Genomic DNA, 17,953 nt, shown 5'->3' with positions numbered 1-17,953 from the left:
TAAATGTTCCCTTTATTTTTTTGAGCAGTGTAGATTTGGGGTACTTAAAATGAGTCAAATGGCTTTTATATGCATTTAAATAAAAATTAAAAAAAATTCTAAAAGCAATTTTTTTTCCAGCAAAACAAGTGCTCTCATTAAATTCGGGGGAAAATAAAAATTGGTATAAGTATATATTTGGGTCATTTTAGGAGACGAAAAAGACTGACTACTCCCATCTGCAAACCTAAAAACATTTGTCCCACTCATAAAGCAACCCCAATATACCTGTCCCATACCTTGAACCCCGAATTCCATCACTTTGCACTTTCACCCCAAAAATGAAATGTCATTATTGACCAGCTAAAAATAATTGACAACGTCAAAGGGCCTACTTAGTCATTAGGGGAGGGAGGGGTGTCCCAGGGGGTTCTGAACCAAATCCTGACATTTTTCCTTTAAAATAGAGATTTTCCCCAACTTTGCACCTGCTCAGAGTAGGTGAAATGAAATTTACCGTAAAATTATCGACAATAAATTATTGCAGCTAATTGAATAGGGGTCTTTCACGATTTGCAGTAAAATTGCAGTTTATTGCGCAAAAAATGGGTTATCGCAGCTAACTGAATACTCCCCTACTTGTAATTAGCAATCTGCACATATACAAAGAAATATACAAATAAAAATACTCCCCTGGCGGGCAAAATTAGACCTAATGGTAATTTTTCATTTTTAACAAGAGAATTATAATTAAACATGAAAATACTCATACATGCAATCAAAATATTATTATTTTTCTTTCATAGCCTTTTAAAGTAAACTTTAAGGTTCAATTTAAACAAAAAGGGACATCATAACTCATCTGCCTTAGGTTGATAATGCTAATTGAACCCACTTTTTTTTTTTTTGCACCAAAAAAATTATTAAGTATGGAGTAAAGGAATGTATAATGAACTCTCGGAGTCAGGCAAGATTGGTAAAACATTTTTTTACTGGAATCTCTATATGATTGACAATAGGTCAAAATTTCAAAGTGATACTTGGATTAGTCACTGAGATATGATTTTTTTTCCGGATACACCTCAGAAAAAATGAAGCATCAGTAGTGGCATTTCCCAGCAATTTTTTTGAAACTTTGACCCCCTATATCACAAAAACTGTGAGGCCTAGAGAATAATTTTTTTACATGGGTTAGTAGCTATGTGGTAGTATCAAGTGTACAAAGTATCATGAAATTCTGAGTCCGTGGGTGTCATGCCTGGGTGAACTGATATGGAATGACCCTATGCTTACATAATATTACACAACAGAGTAGCTACCCTTATTCACATTACGCCACACAGTAGTGTCCTTTATTCACATTATACAACATAGCAGTGTCCTTTATTCTTGCTACATCACCAAGTAGTGCCACTTATTCACATTGCACCACACAGTCGTGCCCCTTATTCATGTTGTGCCACACAGTACAGCCCATTCATTGTTATGCCATAAGGTAGTGTCCTTTATAACACGGTATGTCAACCAGTAGTGCCCTGTATAACATGTTATGCCATACAATAGTAGTGCCCCTTATAACATATTATGCCATGCAGTAGTAGTGCCACTTATAACAAATTTTGCTATGCAGTAGTATTGCCTCTTTTAACACATTATGTCATGCAGTTGTAGAGCCCCTTATAACATTATTCCAAGCAGTAGTAGTGCCCCTTATAACACATTATGCCATGAGGTAGTAGTGCCCCTTACACATTATGCCACAGACATTAATACCCCTTATACATTATGCCACACACAGTAATGCTACTTATATCTGTTAGGAACTCCCTTTATGCAAAACAGAACTTCAAGTCACAGAAACGTAGCAGAAAACAGGTAGCTTTATTTTATGGTGGTGAAGCATACAGAAAAACAAAATTGATGTTGGGCACAGCAGACTGAAATAAATATTTCCAGGGTATCACAGAAACATGAAAAAAAAAAAACTTAACTTGGTGGTGCAAGTAAACTGGAATCCAAACATAAACTCAGGAACACTGGAGAACAAGGTTTGCAGGCTAGATTTGGATGGTAACAGGGGGCTGGAATACAAGAAACCAAGACTGGCAGGCTTGTCTGGAGTACTGACGTTTAAACAGGAAAAACAGGATACCAAGACTGGCAGGTTTGACAGGCAAACAACATTAATGATCCATCAATGCATGTTGTATCTTAGGCCAATTATATAGCACAGGCAACAGGTGAATCAAGCTGGAATAGAACCCTAATTAATATACCTGACCACAAAACAGAACAAACCCAAGGTATGGGGACCCCTAGTGGTAAAGAAAATATCACCAGAAAATGCACAACACACATAATATAACAATAACACATTATGTGGGTAAATGTTAAAAAAAAAAAAAACAATCCAAAACCTTACGAAAACCCTGTTTAAATAAATTGACACTCACCAGAGATGCTGTCCAGTGTGTCCAGCTGCTGGCGTCTGAAGCTGGCTTCCATCTATGGCCCTCATCACTCGCTCCCCTCACACATTTCACTTTGATTTCAGAATCTCCACCCACTATCTATACTCTGTGTGGGTTGACAGCCCTTATCCCTGATCCTTGTCTATTGAAATTATAGGGTGCTGCGAGTATCAAAAGGTAAACTTACCAGTGCCAGGGTTAGATGAAGGAGGCCAGGGGAGAGCAGCCATGACAAGTCCCTGTGTGTACTGCAGCGGCAGCTCCCAGATGACATCAGGATCTAGCCTACGGTGTGAAAGTGGGAGAGTACCCCAGCTTACAGTACTTAACTGGGTGGCCACTGGGACCTCAGTCGCAGTCCTGGCAGGAGCATAATAGAGTCCATTGGAGAGCAGAGGCAGGCCTACCTCAAGGGAGCCAGTAAAGAGCTAGCCAGCCAGTTGTGGGTGAGTGCAGAGTGGAGCTCCAATCCAGATGCCTGATATCAAACAAGCAGGCAGACCAGAACTTCCCCCAGTCAACAGGGATGCTTTTGAAGTGGGTGGAGAGGGGTTAACTTGTGGAGGAGTCCCCAGGAGAGCTGTATTCCGCAGACAGGCACGGAGCTCCACAGAAGCGTGTCTGCAATGGCCTCCAAGCCATATCTCCAGAATCTCCACCCGCTGCTGCTTGGGCGGGCCTGCTGACAGCTAGAACAGCACATCAAGCCATCGGCCTTTCTGGAATTTGCCAGCAGTGTCAGATGGCCAGTTTGGCCCTGGGTCTGAGTGACCCGCGAGAGTTCTGCACTATGGGCTTAATTCATTTTTGTGATACTTGCCTACACCGCTGTGATTCTTTTTGGCTACAGAAGTTCTAATCACAAGTAAAGATGACATCCAGAAAAAAAGATAGATACCCTAGAGTAATTTTCTTTTAAATGCCAGCCTCAGATTCCCCTCAGTCAAGTCCCTTTAAATGTCCACTTTAGAGAGACTCAGTCATGTCCCTGTATATGCTCAGAGCCACCTCATGACCTTATATGCCACCCACAGCACCCCTCGTGACCTTTCCTTACATTCACTACTAAAGTACTTATCTCCAATGTCTGCCTGTCCGGTTCTGTACTTAGGCTGGATTTCTTGTTTTAGACTAACTCCACAGAAATAATTGATGAGTATTATGACACTGTAGAGCCCCCTGCTCTACAGTGTCATAATCCTCAGGACAAGGTAAGACACTGCTAGACCACCAGGGAATGTTTGTCGGCAGTTCATCATGTCAACATATCATCCATGTTACTGTTGACATGCTGAGCCTGCTGACATGTTGCATGTTGACAGTTCGATCATGTCGACAAGATGGATGTTATTGTTAACGTGATAACTCTCAACTACTCATACCCAAACCAGATGCACATACACTACATGTTAACTTATCAATGTTCGATCTAACCATTGACTGGCTGGATCCCGTTACAGGGAAAATTCATCTGATTTAAAGCTGCACTATGTATTTTGATATCACTGACATGGTGTGTGTGCTATCAAATATTATAGAACCATCTATAGTTGATGATATCAGCAGTATATTGAGTACAACTAGCCAGAATTGTGCCCATTTTGTAAAAGAGTTTGTGAAGGACTCATTTAGGAATTGTTTGCAAAAGACTTGAAGACGCCTGCACATTTGCAAATAGTTATAAAGAGAAGAATCAACAGAATTAGATACCATAAAATCACCATAAAATACTGCAAGCTTACTAAGTTAAACACTTGTAAAATATAACTTTTTACAGTTAATAACTTGACCAATCCTGTCATGCCACAATGGTTAGAGATTTACAGACCAACACATAATTCTATGTATAGGAATTATATTACGTTAGCTATTCATTATGGCGCTATAACTGGGAAAACATTCTGTAAAATCTGAAAACTGTGATTTCTGCTACATGTGTTTGTGAACCATTTGGCTTTTAACCCTAAGAAGCAGCAGCTACAATTCTCCTGAACAAGACACTGCTTTGTGGTGCTGCATACTTTATAGAAAGGCAGTGCCCTCATTTTAGGCAAAAAGTTGTGCATAAGCACTCCGTTTACACATAAATGTGGTGTAATGAGTAAAATGTAATAAAAACATAAGAAACAGAGTGCAGATTCTTTTCTATACACGTGATCTAAAACATCTAGTATTGAGGCACCATGAGATATGATAAATCAATCCACAACAAATTAAAGTATATACTGTATGTTAAGTATCTTCCTGCTGGTCAGGATGAGTCAAGTGTACCTATATACTGTAAGTGGTTCCAACTTCCAAGAGTCTGGGGCACTAATACGTAAATGTCTCTATTGTCAATAATTGGTCACTGGTATGCACAGACATAAGAAATACCCAGGAGATGATCTATGGTTCGCAATTATTGCACAGTTTCTCACAATTTTTGTAACAATATGCCCACACTGGCCCAATCGCCCAGCATTCATCCCACCAGAACTCTCAGTGGCCCTGCCTTTCTCACTCATTGTCCTGCATTAACTGATTGCTACTATAAAATACTTTCTAATCTAAAAATACTGGGAGTACCGTGCCTTAATTTTGGTTAAGAAATAATCTTAAAAGTTACAGATCCATTGGTACTCTATTAATGCAGCTGGTTATTATACACGTATAATAATTGGGGAATCCAGCTGCATTTCTATGCATGAATATTGATTTTTGGAGTTTAACACCAGAGGTGGTACTTGATATACCGTCTGTCGGGATCCCGGCGCTCAGCATGCCGGTGCCGGAATCCCGATCGCCAGTATACCGACAACTAATCTCCCTCTTGGGGTGTCCACGACACCCCTGGAGGGAGAATAAATAGCATCGCGCACCACCATGCCTGCAAGGGGCTCTTTTGCGCTCGCACAGCTGCCGGCATTCCGGCAGTCAGAATCCCAGCACCAGTATGCTGGGCGCCGGGATCCCAAGCCCTGGCAATTCATACTACACCCAACACCAGGGCTGTAGAGCTGGAGTCAATTTTGGGTGGAGTCAGAGTCGGTAGAAATATTCTGACTCCAGCTTCAACATTAAAATGTATAATATTATATAAATATCAGTGATCACATTAACACATGTACAGAGGGTGTTGGTAGTGTTTCAGGGGACAGGAGATTAGTACTAACGATGACCCTGATTTAGAGTTGGTGCAAATTGCACTTTTTGAACAAACGATGTAGCACTGCAAGCAAGGTGTGCAAATGCATTTTTACACTGCATTTTAGAGTTGGGCCAGTCTGCGCCTATATACTGTAACAACTAATTTGTATTAAATGTATAGTTTGTAGCATGTTTACTTCATTGTGATTTAGCAAAGTTTGTTGAGAAATGTTAATAAAATAACTGTGGAGCTATGGGTGTTATTCAGAGATGAACGCAGATGGCTGCATACGCAGTCAGATCTGTGTTCATCTCTGCACATGCTGGGGGCCTCCCAGCACAGGCCAAGGCTGCCCAGCATGTGTGAGGCCACCTTCCAATGCATCTGCAATCTAATTGCGGACGTATCTGAACTAAGGTTGACCCCTGGCAGCACAGCCTGGCTGCGCTGTCAGGCGGTCTGCAGCCATTTTTTTGTTCAGAGCAGCTGCGTGTAACGTCACGCAGCTATCCCGAAAACCATCCCGGCCTTCCCCTGTTTGCACTGCCCCCCAACGTCATGTCACCACCCCACAAATACTCGACCGCTGTCAATCACATTACGGTCGCATCCATCAGGGATGCGACTGCAATATGTGCGTCCGCGCAGCTGCTGTGCAGCCACTACGCATGCGCAGTTTGCCGCCATCTACAATCTACACTGCGGGCTGCTGATGCTGCCGAGTCTGACTGACCCCCTATATGCACAAATGCATAAGTAGCCTGATAATTAATGCATTGGTGATTACAATGCCTTGTGCTACCATGGACTTTTGGCAATTATGAAGGAGTCAGACAATAGTAAAATAGGGGCGTTGTAGTTGAAGGTTTGTTGTACCAACTCCACCTCCTTGTTCAACACAGTTTGTTGTTTAAATTAACCAAATAGACTAACACAATTGTCATAAAAGTGGCCAGTTTGAAAGTGTCTGATTGAAGGTTATTATTGCCTTTTATTTAGCAGGCATCACTCACCTTGATCTTCTTGGGTTTAGCCATTATCTCTACAGTGTGTGACATTTTGGGGCTCCACACATCATTGCTATATGGTAACCGAACATCACAGATTTTCCTGTGCACCATTATGGGGTGTGAGGAAAAATCTACAATGTTTGTGATCAGAGCAGGAGAATCAAATAGATCACAGACACCATGTGGCCATTACCGCAAATAGAATCACCCCCCACCCACCTAACCCCCCTTCAGTCCTCTTATAACAGCTCTGCTAAAAATTGCTTTGTGCAGCTTCACCATAGATATATGATTGTAGTCTGTTTTATTAAAGCAATGCTTTGAGTCATAAACAATTTGGAAAACACTAAAAACAAACATTATTTATAAATGTTTTTTTATTTAAGATCTCTCTGCTAGTATCTATCAGCTCTAAAGAAGTGTGATACTCACCTAAAATGTACAAGGTTGACTGCTCCTGGAGCCACCCACAGTGCAGAGATGTTGTGTTTGTTACTTGAATCTATATGGCTAATGGAGGAACTCTGAAAAACATAGATTGTATATATAGCAGTGAAATAAACCGATAAGTAAACTATGCACACATTTCTCAACTGTCACCATATTTTCTATAGTACGTACACACTGAAGCTGGTAAGTGGCTGGGGTGAAAAGTAAGGGAGTGGTGCATATAAGTAACAATTGCCTATTTACACTGGTTCTCCACTGAGATTATATGAGAAGATTATACAAAGAATTTTGGAAGAACCTCAGATCATGGGCGGGATGCATCAAGGTTCATTTTGTGGTCAAACCTCCACAAAAGCAGTCTTCAGAGGTTTGGCCACATTTCACATAAGAATCAAGCTCCGCAATGCATTCCAGAGTTTGAAACCAGTAGGTAAAGTGACAAGCCATCTGAAGATGGCTTTACCTAATAGAAGCCTATGGGTTTCTTATCCCAATTTTCCCTGAGAGGGATCCAATAGGTTTAGTAACAACTAATCACCCAGGTTTATGGACTGTGAGATTTTTATGCTCACGTTGTATCTTAGTTATTATACTAAAATGTGTAAGGAGACAATATATATTTACCAATGGACTGGATGCCAGCGGTCAGAATACTGACAGCAGCATGCCGACCATTAGAATACCGACAGCCCCCCCAAAAGTACCCTAACCCTCCCCTGCCCCCTACCTTAACCCTCCCTTGTGGGTGTCTAACCCTGGACGGTGGTGCCGAACCTGCCCTTCCCCACTGCATAAACTTAACCCTCCCCGCTTGGTTCCTAACCCTAACCTCACTTGAAAGTGCCTAACCCTAAGTGCCTAAGACTTACCCCCCTCCTCCACCTCCAATCCGCCCCCCTTCCTGTCCCTGAACCTAACCCCCCTTCTAATGCCTAAAACTAACCTTTCACCAGAGCCGGCCCTAACCAATATGATGCCCTAGGCAAGATTTTGGCTGGTGCCCCCTAGCAACGCCCCTAGTTCTGCAGGAGATGCCTTGCATGAGTCAGCTGGCAGCTCTGCTAACGTCAGATGCCTCTTGTTTATGAAAATGCATCACATTATTTGCATTACTATATGGCGAGGATGCACAAGCAGCTTCTGCTGAGTAAAATGATATGCAGCATGCCGATATTCTGTGTGCGACTGCATCTGCATACGAAATGCTACATTACAGTGATTTCCAGGAATACACTGCAAAGTAGCATTTCGTATACAGACACAGCCGCAGTCACACACAGAATATAGGCATGCTGCATATCATTTTAATCAGCAGAAGCTGCTGGTGCCCCTAAGCATACCAAATGCCCTAGGCCAGAGGTTCTCAAAGTCGGTCCTCGGGAGCCCACACAGTGCATGTTTTGCAGGTAACCCAGCAGGTGCACAGGTGTATTAATTACTCACTGACACATTTTAAAAGGTCCACAGGTGGAGCTAATTATTTCACTTGCGATTCTGTGAGGAGCCCTGCAAAACATGCACTGTGTGGGCCCCCGAGGACCGAGTTTGAGAACCTCTGCCCTAGGCATTCGCCTAGTTTGCCTATGCCTAAGGCCGGCTCTGCCTTTCACCCCCGCGGCAGTTCATGAGCACTTCCCGCTAAGAAGCATTCGGGATTCCTGCTGTCTGTATTTTGACGCTGGGATCCCGATCTCCATCGGGACTTTGATGCCAGCATTATGCTGCTAGTCGGGATTCCGGCATCAGTTTTTCGGCTGCCGGGATCCTGTCCGGCGGCATTGTAACTACATCCCCAATATATACACATATGTCTCTTGTATGTACAGTATATGTATGTTCAGTTAATTTTATTTTTATTTTCATTGATTAAATATTCATGTGATATTGACTTGTGCTCACGATTTTGTGTTTTTTCAATGGCTGAATTAAGCTTTCAGGGGGGCCACGGGCACTTAAGACGGGGGGATCAATGTTCACTGGGCCTAATTCAGAGTTTGTCGCAGCAGCAAATTTGTTAGCAGTTGGGCAAAACCATGGGGGTCATTCCGAACTGATCGTAGCTGTGCTAAATTTAGCACAGCTACGATCATCTTCCCTGACATGCGCGGGGACGCCCAGCACAGGGCTAGTCCGCCCCGCATGTCAGTCCGGTCCTTCCCCGCAGAAGTGCAAAGGCATCGCACTGCGGCGATGCCTTTGCACTTCAAGAGTCACTCCTGGCCAGCGCAGCTTTAGCGTGCTGGCAGGGAGCTACTCATCGCTCCCTGGCCCGCAACGGCTGCGTGTGACGTCACGCAGCCGCTGCAGCCCGCCCCCATTCGGTCCGGCCACGCCTGTGTTGGCTGGACTGCACCCACGAAACGGCGGCCAAACACCGCCGTTCCAACCCCTCCCACCCAGCGATTGCCTCTGCCTGTCAATCAGGCAGAGGCGATCGCATCCCTGCTACGGCCTTTGGCCATCTGGCATGCGCTGGCGCACTACGGCGCCAGCGCATGCGCAGTAGGGACCTGTTCGCTTGGCTGCGATAAACAGCAGCGAGCGAACGGGTCAGAATGACCCACCATGTGCACTGCAGGGGGATCAGATATAACATTTGCAGAGAGAGTTAGATTTGGGTGGGGTGTGTTCAAACTGAAATCTAAATTGCAGTGTAAAAATAAAGCAGCCAGTATTTACCCTGCACAGAAACAAAATAACCCACCCAAATCTAACGCTCTTTGCAAATGTTATATCTGCCACACCTGCAGTGCACATGGGGGGGGGGGGGGGATCATTCCGACCTGATCGCGCGCTAGGTTTTTTTCACTGCGGTGCGATCAGGTCAAAACTGCACATGCGTATGCACCGCAATGCACATGCGCGTCGTACAGGTACAAAGCGGGTCATTGCTGAGCGATGGATTTAACGAAGAATCGCAAGGAGATTGACAGGAAGAAGGCGTTTGTGGGTGGCAACTGACCGTTTTCTGGGAGTGGTTGGAAAAACGCAGGCTTGTCCAGGCGTTTTTTTCGGGGTCGAATGTTTGACGTCAATTTCGGACACGAACAGGCTAAAGTGATCGCAGCGGCTGAGTAAGTTCAAACCTACTCAGAAACTGCACAAAACTTTTTTGAACCGCTCGGCTGCACAGGCGTTTGCACACTTGCAAAGCAAAAATACACTCCCCTATAGGCGGCAACTATCTGATCGCAGAGCTGCAAAAAGTAGCTAGCGAGCGATCAACTCGGAATCACCCCCATGGTTTTGCCCAACTGCTAACAAATTTGCTGCTACGATCAACTCTGAATTACCCCCATTGTCAGTGTGAAATAGCACTGGTTATAGTGCATTTTAAACTTACCACCTCTTTTTAATTCTTCTCCTAAGTGATGTTCCAGATAGAGAACTTGCACCCCTGCTACTTGACTTTTTCACATTGGGGGTCATTCCGAGTTGTTCGCTCGTTGCCGATTTTCGCTATGCTGCGATTTTTTGCAAACTGCGCATGCGCAAGGCACGCAGGGTGCATGCGCTTAGTTATTTAACTAAAAACTTAGCAGATTTGCTGTGGATTCTGCGGAGCTTTTCACTCGCACTGCTGTTCGGTAAATGATTGACAGGAAAGGGGCGTTTCTAGGTAGAAACTCAGCGTTTTCCCGGCGTTTGCAAAAAAACGCAGGCGTGTCAGGGAAAAACGAGGGAGTGTCTGGAGAAACGGGGGTGGCTGGACGAACGCAGGGCGTGTTTGTGACGTCAAACCAGGAACTAAACGGACTGAGCTGATCGCAATCTGTGAGTAGGTCCGGAGCTAAAAACTGCAAAGAATTATTTAGTAGAAATTCTGCTAATCTTTCGTTCGCAATTCTGCTAAGCTAAGATACACTCCCAGAGGGTGGCGGCCTAGCGTGTGCAATGCTGCTAAATGCAGCTAGCGAGCGAACAACTCGGAATGAGGGCCCTTGTGCCATCTGAATCAGAGCACGCCTGCTGCTCCGCAACCTGGATCAGCTGACCAGCTGACCCGTATTATCTTTTAATAGCTGATGGATAGTTGTGGACACTACTTTCCCAGGCTCTAATTTATGACAAGTGGTCACTCAAAACTTGTTCATCTGACTGAGAGCTGCGGACAAAGGAGCTCCTCATTCTTGCTGAGTACATTATTAGTTAAGGTAGATTTTGCTACATACTGCTATTCCTTTTGTCCCAGGGGCATCATTATCTCACAGAGATTATATTGGGCCCAGTGGTGAGACACTCTCTGACTATATAGGGAATTAGGGCCTAATTCAGACCTGATCGTAACCGCAACGATCAGCTACCCTGACATGCTGGGGGACGCCCAGCACATGGCTAGTCCGCCCCACATGTCTGGCCCTCCTGGCGGTGCTAGCACACCTGGCGAGTAAGTCCCTACCTGCGCCGCTGGCCCGCCCCCTACCGCCCAGCGAACGCCTCTGCCTGTCAATCAGGCAGAGGCAAGTTCAGTGTATTCTGGGATGAATGGTCTTTCAAACTTCATATTTTACCTCCACTGAAGGAACTCTGCACAGGCGTGCGCACTGTGGCGCATGCACAGTTCAGACCTGATCGCCTGCTGTGAGAAAACGCACAGCAGAGATTAGGTCTGAATTAGCCCCTTAGTGCGCACGCCTGTGCAGAGTTCCTTCATTGGAGGTAAAATATGAAGTTTGAAAGACCATTCATCCCAGAATACACTGAAATTATTATCAGTTCGGACCACCTACTTACTGTTAGAACTATATCATTCTGGGCTCAGCATAGTTAACAGCAATTGTAAGCTTGATCATTTTATGTATATATTTATGGATTTTTTTTTTTTAAAGGCCTGTTAATCATACATTCTGGTCATTTCATTAACTATACATTTCTACAGTTTGTGTCAAGCATCCCCTATTTTTTCTTGTATGTTAACTATCTTTGCCAGGGCCAATTCCGAAGCAGTACTGAACTGTGCCGTGTGCTGGCCCCATCTTCTGAACACATGACATCATGAATTCATGCCAACGGGATGGGGTCCACAAGCACTGGTATGTACAGTATTGCTTTGAACAGCCTGATGATGCTACGTGTGGCAGTATAGTCGGCAGGGTGCATGCCTGGAGCATCCAAAGGACACTCAGGGCAGCTCTGCAACAGTGATACCCTGCAAGCCAAATGTAGTGGCCATGGGGAATCGATGATGCCACCCCCAGATCTCTGTGCTATAAGTGATGGCCCCACTCGCATACCCCTAGTTACAGCCCTTGCCTAGGCACAGCAGCTGAAGCCCTGTCTTGATAAATACTGAAAATCTTTAAATACAGGGAAAACTGATGGTGTTGACAAGAAAAAAAGGAAACATATTTCCCTAGCCACTGCAAAGGATCAGCAATGAGATAGATTTGAATACTACATGATAACAGAAATACAGAGATCTAAGTTTGCATTTAATTGAGTTACCACCATTTTATAGCATAAAATTGATGTTTTTTTTCCAGATTAGGGATCTCCTTCGTATAGACCCCTAAGTTCTCAGGAAATCACTGTAGTGACATAATTTAATTTTCTATTGAAAGGAAATTGGGAACAGTACATAGTCATCATCATAGTCGTGCGCACGGGGGGTGTCTGGTGCACACAGGCACCCCCTAATATCTGGAACCCCCCGCACTCCACGCCTGCAATGCTCGCCGTGGGCCGTGATATGCCGCCGACCCAATCCTGTTGCAGTGCCAGTGCTGCTCATTGCAGTCTGTCACTGGCACACTCTGCTGCTGCGGCCGCCGCTGGCCGCCACGGTGGACAATATACACCACAGAGCAGCGTTTCTCAAAGTCCGGTCTCAAATCAAATGATTTTAATTCACAAGTCATAAGGCTGTGCCACACCAGTCACTTTCGGTCCAAGCCTCTGTCCATAGCCGGCTCCCACATGCTATAATGAGCCGCTGTTCAGGTGGACCCCAGACCACTTCCATTGGTCAGCGGGGATACCACTCTCCTGTGCAGCTGCTGGTAGTAGGGAGGGACCGGAACTGCCAATCACGGTGCTGGAGCTGGAGTGGCTCAAAGGCGCCTAACTAGGCAAGTTCTGGGAAGTTACATATGTGCACTAGCAGGTGGGGGAATGGCAGTAGCGGATCTTGCCACGGGCAAGCAGGACTTTTGCCCGGGGCGCCACCTTCCGAAGGGCGCCGGCGCCATCCGGAGGGCACCGCACCATGGCAAGATCCGCTACTGCCCCAGCTGCCCGCCGCTACTGCCCCCAGCTGCCCGCTGCGAAGGGAACTAGACGCGTAGCGTCTAGTTTCCCTTCATGGAGAGGACCTTTACTGTGGGGTGCGCGATGACGTCTCTCTTTATATATATACAGAGGCGGATTGGCCATAGGGCTTACAGGGAAGATTCCGGGTGGGCCGACGCACCCGTGGGGCCTGTTTTGTTTGAGGACTTGTGGTCCTATTTATAGACATAATGAATATGATGCAAAATAATTTGCATATATGAAAATTTCTTTGCCACTTAGCGCTTAGCCTGTGATTGCAGATGATCTAGTGTATGCTCTGTCTGCCTGCTTGGCTGACATATAAGATTGAGTGAATAGTGATTGGGATACACGGTTGCTGTAATAAGCAAGAAAATATATCTTTCTAAAGAATTATATAGTTTCCTAAATTCTAAAGGTGTAACATATAATGTGCTCATAATATGTAATTTTATTTCATTTTAACTTCCCCCTTGATGCTGGACATGCCCACTATCTGGAAAGTCTTGGGGGGAGGGTGCTGCAGCCATGGCCCATGGCTAGACCTTACACCTCTGGTGCTGCCCATGTGGGGCCACTAGTACAAATTTTTCCAGGGCCGCTTTTTGTTCCCAATCCGCCCCTGTGTATATACATATATATATATATATATATATATATATATATATAATGTGAATTTTGGCTCATACTGTGTGGCGTAATGTGAAGTTCGGCTCATACTGTGTGGCGTTATTTCAATTTCGGCTCATACTGTGTGGCGTAATTTCAATTTCGGCTTATACTGTGTGGGGTAATGTGAATTTTGGCTCATACTGTGTGGCGTAATGTGAATCTCGGCTCATACTGTGTGGCATAACGTGAATCTCGGCTCATACTGTGTGGCGTAACGTGAATCTCGGCTCATACTGTGTGGCGTAATGTGAATTTCGGCCATACTGTGTGGGGTAATGTGAATTTTGGCTCATACTGTGTGGCGTAATGTGAATCTCGGCTCATACTGTGTGGCGTAATGTGAATTTCGGCTCATACTGTGTGGGGTAATGTGAATTTCGGTCATACTGTGTGGGGTAATGTGAATTTCGGCTCATACTGTGTGGTGTAATGTGAATTTCGGCTCATACTGTGTGGCGTAACGTGAATCTCGGCTCATACTGTGTGGGGTAATGTGAATTTCGGCTCATACTGTGTGGTGTAATGTGAATTTCGGCTCATACTGTGGGGCGTAATGTGAATTTCGGCTCATACTGTGGGGTGTAATGTGAATAAGGGGCACTACTGTCAGTAGCTGGTGAGCATGGGGACATGTGTGACAAATGCTGGTGTCCTACAGAGGAGGGGTCTGATGGCATAAAAAGAGGCAAATGTGGCTCTGATGGTACATGTGTAAATTATAAACTTACTTGTGTTATATTAAAACGGAAATGTTCGTCCCGGAACACATACCTTTTACCGGCGGCCGGGATCCCAGCTGTCTTGATCACAACAGCGGGATTCTGGCCACCAGTATGCCGGCAACAGGGTAAGCACTAGAAAGCCCCTTGCGGGCTCACTGTGCTCACCACGCTGCAGCATGGTGGCTCGCTGTGATCATCACAGGATCTATCTCCCTCTATGGGTGTCGTGGACACCCACAGAGGGAGAAAAGCCTGCGGCGACGGTATTCCGATAGGCGGTCTCGTGATCGCCTCCCATTCGGCCCCTATAAATCTCCCATACTTTTCAGAGTGGCCCATTCAAAATCTGTGTGTAGTTCTGGGGGGTGCAAGGGGTGTGTGTGGGGAGGGGAATGCAAATGCACCTAGGCCCATCAGTCTCTAGTTCCGCCACTGGGTCATGGATAGGTTGGGGAAGTGTAAGCAGCGATAGGATGCAGCGGCAGCTAGGACTAGGGATATGCTGTAGCGGACCGACAGTATTGGCTGGTGGTAGCACCATTATGTTTCATTTTATTTCTCTGGCGTGTATTATATCTACTTTATTATTAGTAACTAGGGAGAAATTAGATTAAGCCATGTGATTTTACTGAGAGAATGTAAAATAGTTCCAGACATGCCAAAAGGCGGTGCTAGACATGCCCCTCCGGCGGTGCACCCCCTAATTAAATTATCTGCGCACGCCTATGGTCATCATAATAAATATATGCGCTGTTTTATAAACTACGTGCCAGCATTTGAATGAGATGGTTCTTGACACCCACTCTGGGTCCTTTACACCCTTTCTAGTCTGTTAGAAAAGCAATCCAGAGTAGCTTGTCCACTAGTCTGCAGTTTTATGATGGTTCACTGTTTGCAAGTAGTTAATACAGCACCTAAGACAGCCCCACACTTTTCTCAGTACCTTGTCCTTACATGCAAAACAAGAGTGACACATACATATTACAAGTCACCATTGCTCATTATTTCAACAAGTATTGCATATAGTCTAGCACTGTAAACCAGTGTCATATATTATATGAACCTTTTTATTGACAGTAGATTAAGATTGTTAAATGACTATACTCACAACAGTAGCACCGCAAGTGAGATTTTGAGAGTTGTGATCTATCACAATGAAATGACCAACAATTTCATTTCCCGGCAATGAGCGAGCTTGCAGGAGAAACCCCTTGAAAAATGTTTCAGAATTTGCTTGCAGAGTGACTATGAAAAGAAAGGACACATTTGATTACATATATTATATAAATAGAGATAGATATAAAATTCACCAAGTGAAATATATATGCTTATGTGTCAAGCCTTGTACCAAATTAAAAAAATGAAATGCTTATAAGAATTCCCTTTCTCAGGATACAGTTGATTGGTAATGGACTTCTCGAACCAATAGGATGTCTTCATCTTCCTCCAAACTTTGACCTTTGAATAATAGAATCTCACTCACATGAACTAAAATAAATATTGGCTTATCTGAATTGCGCCGGATACCATTCTCTTGCGGTCATGTATAGGATGATCAGATTGTATGAGATCCAGGTGTCAAGGAGTTCCAAGCTAGTTCTCAAGAGAGCCCATAAGCATTTTGTTTAGGAAGACTTTTCAAAGGATGCAGCGCTTTATAAAAAAATGTCTTACAATACGAAACATGTCAGAGGCCCTTTTACTCAGAGTTAAAACTGCAGATGATTGAACATTGTCATTTGCACCAGTCTCTAGATGACCTGGACAATAATGCGTTTCTGTTTAACTGCCTACAAGAGTGAAGTATTGTGGTTGGAAGTCAGACACTAATGTTAGGTTCCTGGTGCTCAGAACAAGGGAGATGTTGCGTAGTGAGTCCTGAGCACCAGAACGTGACACTGAAACAAGGTGTGGTGTGGAAATAGCCCCTAGCACCCTACCTCCGTAGTTTTACCCGTGTGGACAGTTCACGCCTGCATGACTATGGTTTCTTGGGCCCATGGCAGCCACGTTTGAAGGGCGGATTAGGTCTGCCCAACTCCGATGCCCCCGCAGGTCTTAAAGGGAGACAAAGCGTGAACTGAGACAGGGTAATAACAAGGGGACCTCTAACTGAAACAATCAAAGCCAGGGGCTACTGACTAGCCTAAAACTAAATGTATGTGCGGCTTGCCGCCAAAGGAAAAGTACAACCAAAGGAAATGCTGTCCACACGCCGACACAATACTTTTGTGTACCGGCGGTGACAGCATAAGCAGAACCCTCTGCAAAACACCAGTAACTAAATATAACAAAGAAATACATCGGCCTAGGCCGACGGACGCGGCAAAGCTGCTACTCACAGAACCGGTACAAATACTGGAAAACGGACAGGAACCCCCAATGCTGCCGACACAGACTCTCAGAACTGGAGGACAGGCAGAATCCCCAACGACAGACCGGTGGACACCAAGAAGCCAGAAACTCGACCAGGCACAGGCAAAGCCACAAGACTTCTGGACAGGAATGCTTCACGGCAGGACACGGAATCAGACACAGGAACTGACACAGGAATCGACTCAGGAACCGACACCGACACCGGAAGCAGCTAGACAGACACTGCTAGACAGGAGCTCAGGCACTGGCAGGGACTAGCTCAGAACTCAAGAACTCTGGAACCCAGGAAATATCACCAGCGTCTGTGAATTGCACTGAGCCAGCATATAACAGAGAGGCCTAATTAATTATGTCGTGCAGCTGCCCTGTTGCATGACTCCAAACTGACAAGATGCAATTAGCAGACAGGTGAGGCCAACCACATGGAAACAGGCTGCAATTACACAGACTCACCACTGACAGAAAAACAATAATCTTCTAAACCAGAGCAAAGGGAAATCCTGGCCTGCAAGAGAACTAAAACATAAAATAGGAATGAACCACTACCTGTGGTTCATAACAGTATCCTCTCCTTAAGGGTGAGCTCCGAGCACCCCATGACACCCACGAGGAACATAAACAGAAGTATAACATAAAATACATAACCAAAATGCAAAACAGGAATGATCCACAGCCGTGGCTCATAACAACTAATTTGTTTTCTGAATGTTGTGGTTGTGATCACTGCAATTTCCTCTATAAAAAGTCATCTGTAGAAAGATCTGCACCCACAGCAGCTGGTGGAAAATGTGTCAGTCAAGCTACTAACCACAACTAGGGGAGGAGAATATGGTGTAGTTAGGGCAAGAAAGAGTACATGAGAAAAGAAGGTCCTCATAACACAAGAGAGAGACT

Source organism: Pseudophryne corroboree, chromosome 9 (assembly GCF_028390025.1).
Source record: "Pseudophryne corroboree isolate aPseCor3 chromosome 9, aPseCor3.hap2, whole genome shotgun sequence".
NCBI classification, from domain to species: Eukaryota; Metazoa; Chordata; class Amphibia; order Anura; family Myobatrachidae; genus Pseudophryne; species Pseudophryne corroboree.
This window is presented reverse-complemented; position numbering follows the sequence as displayed.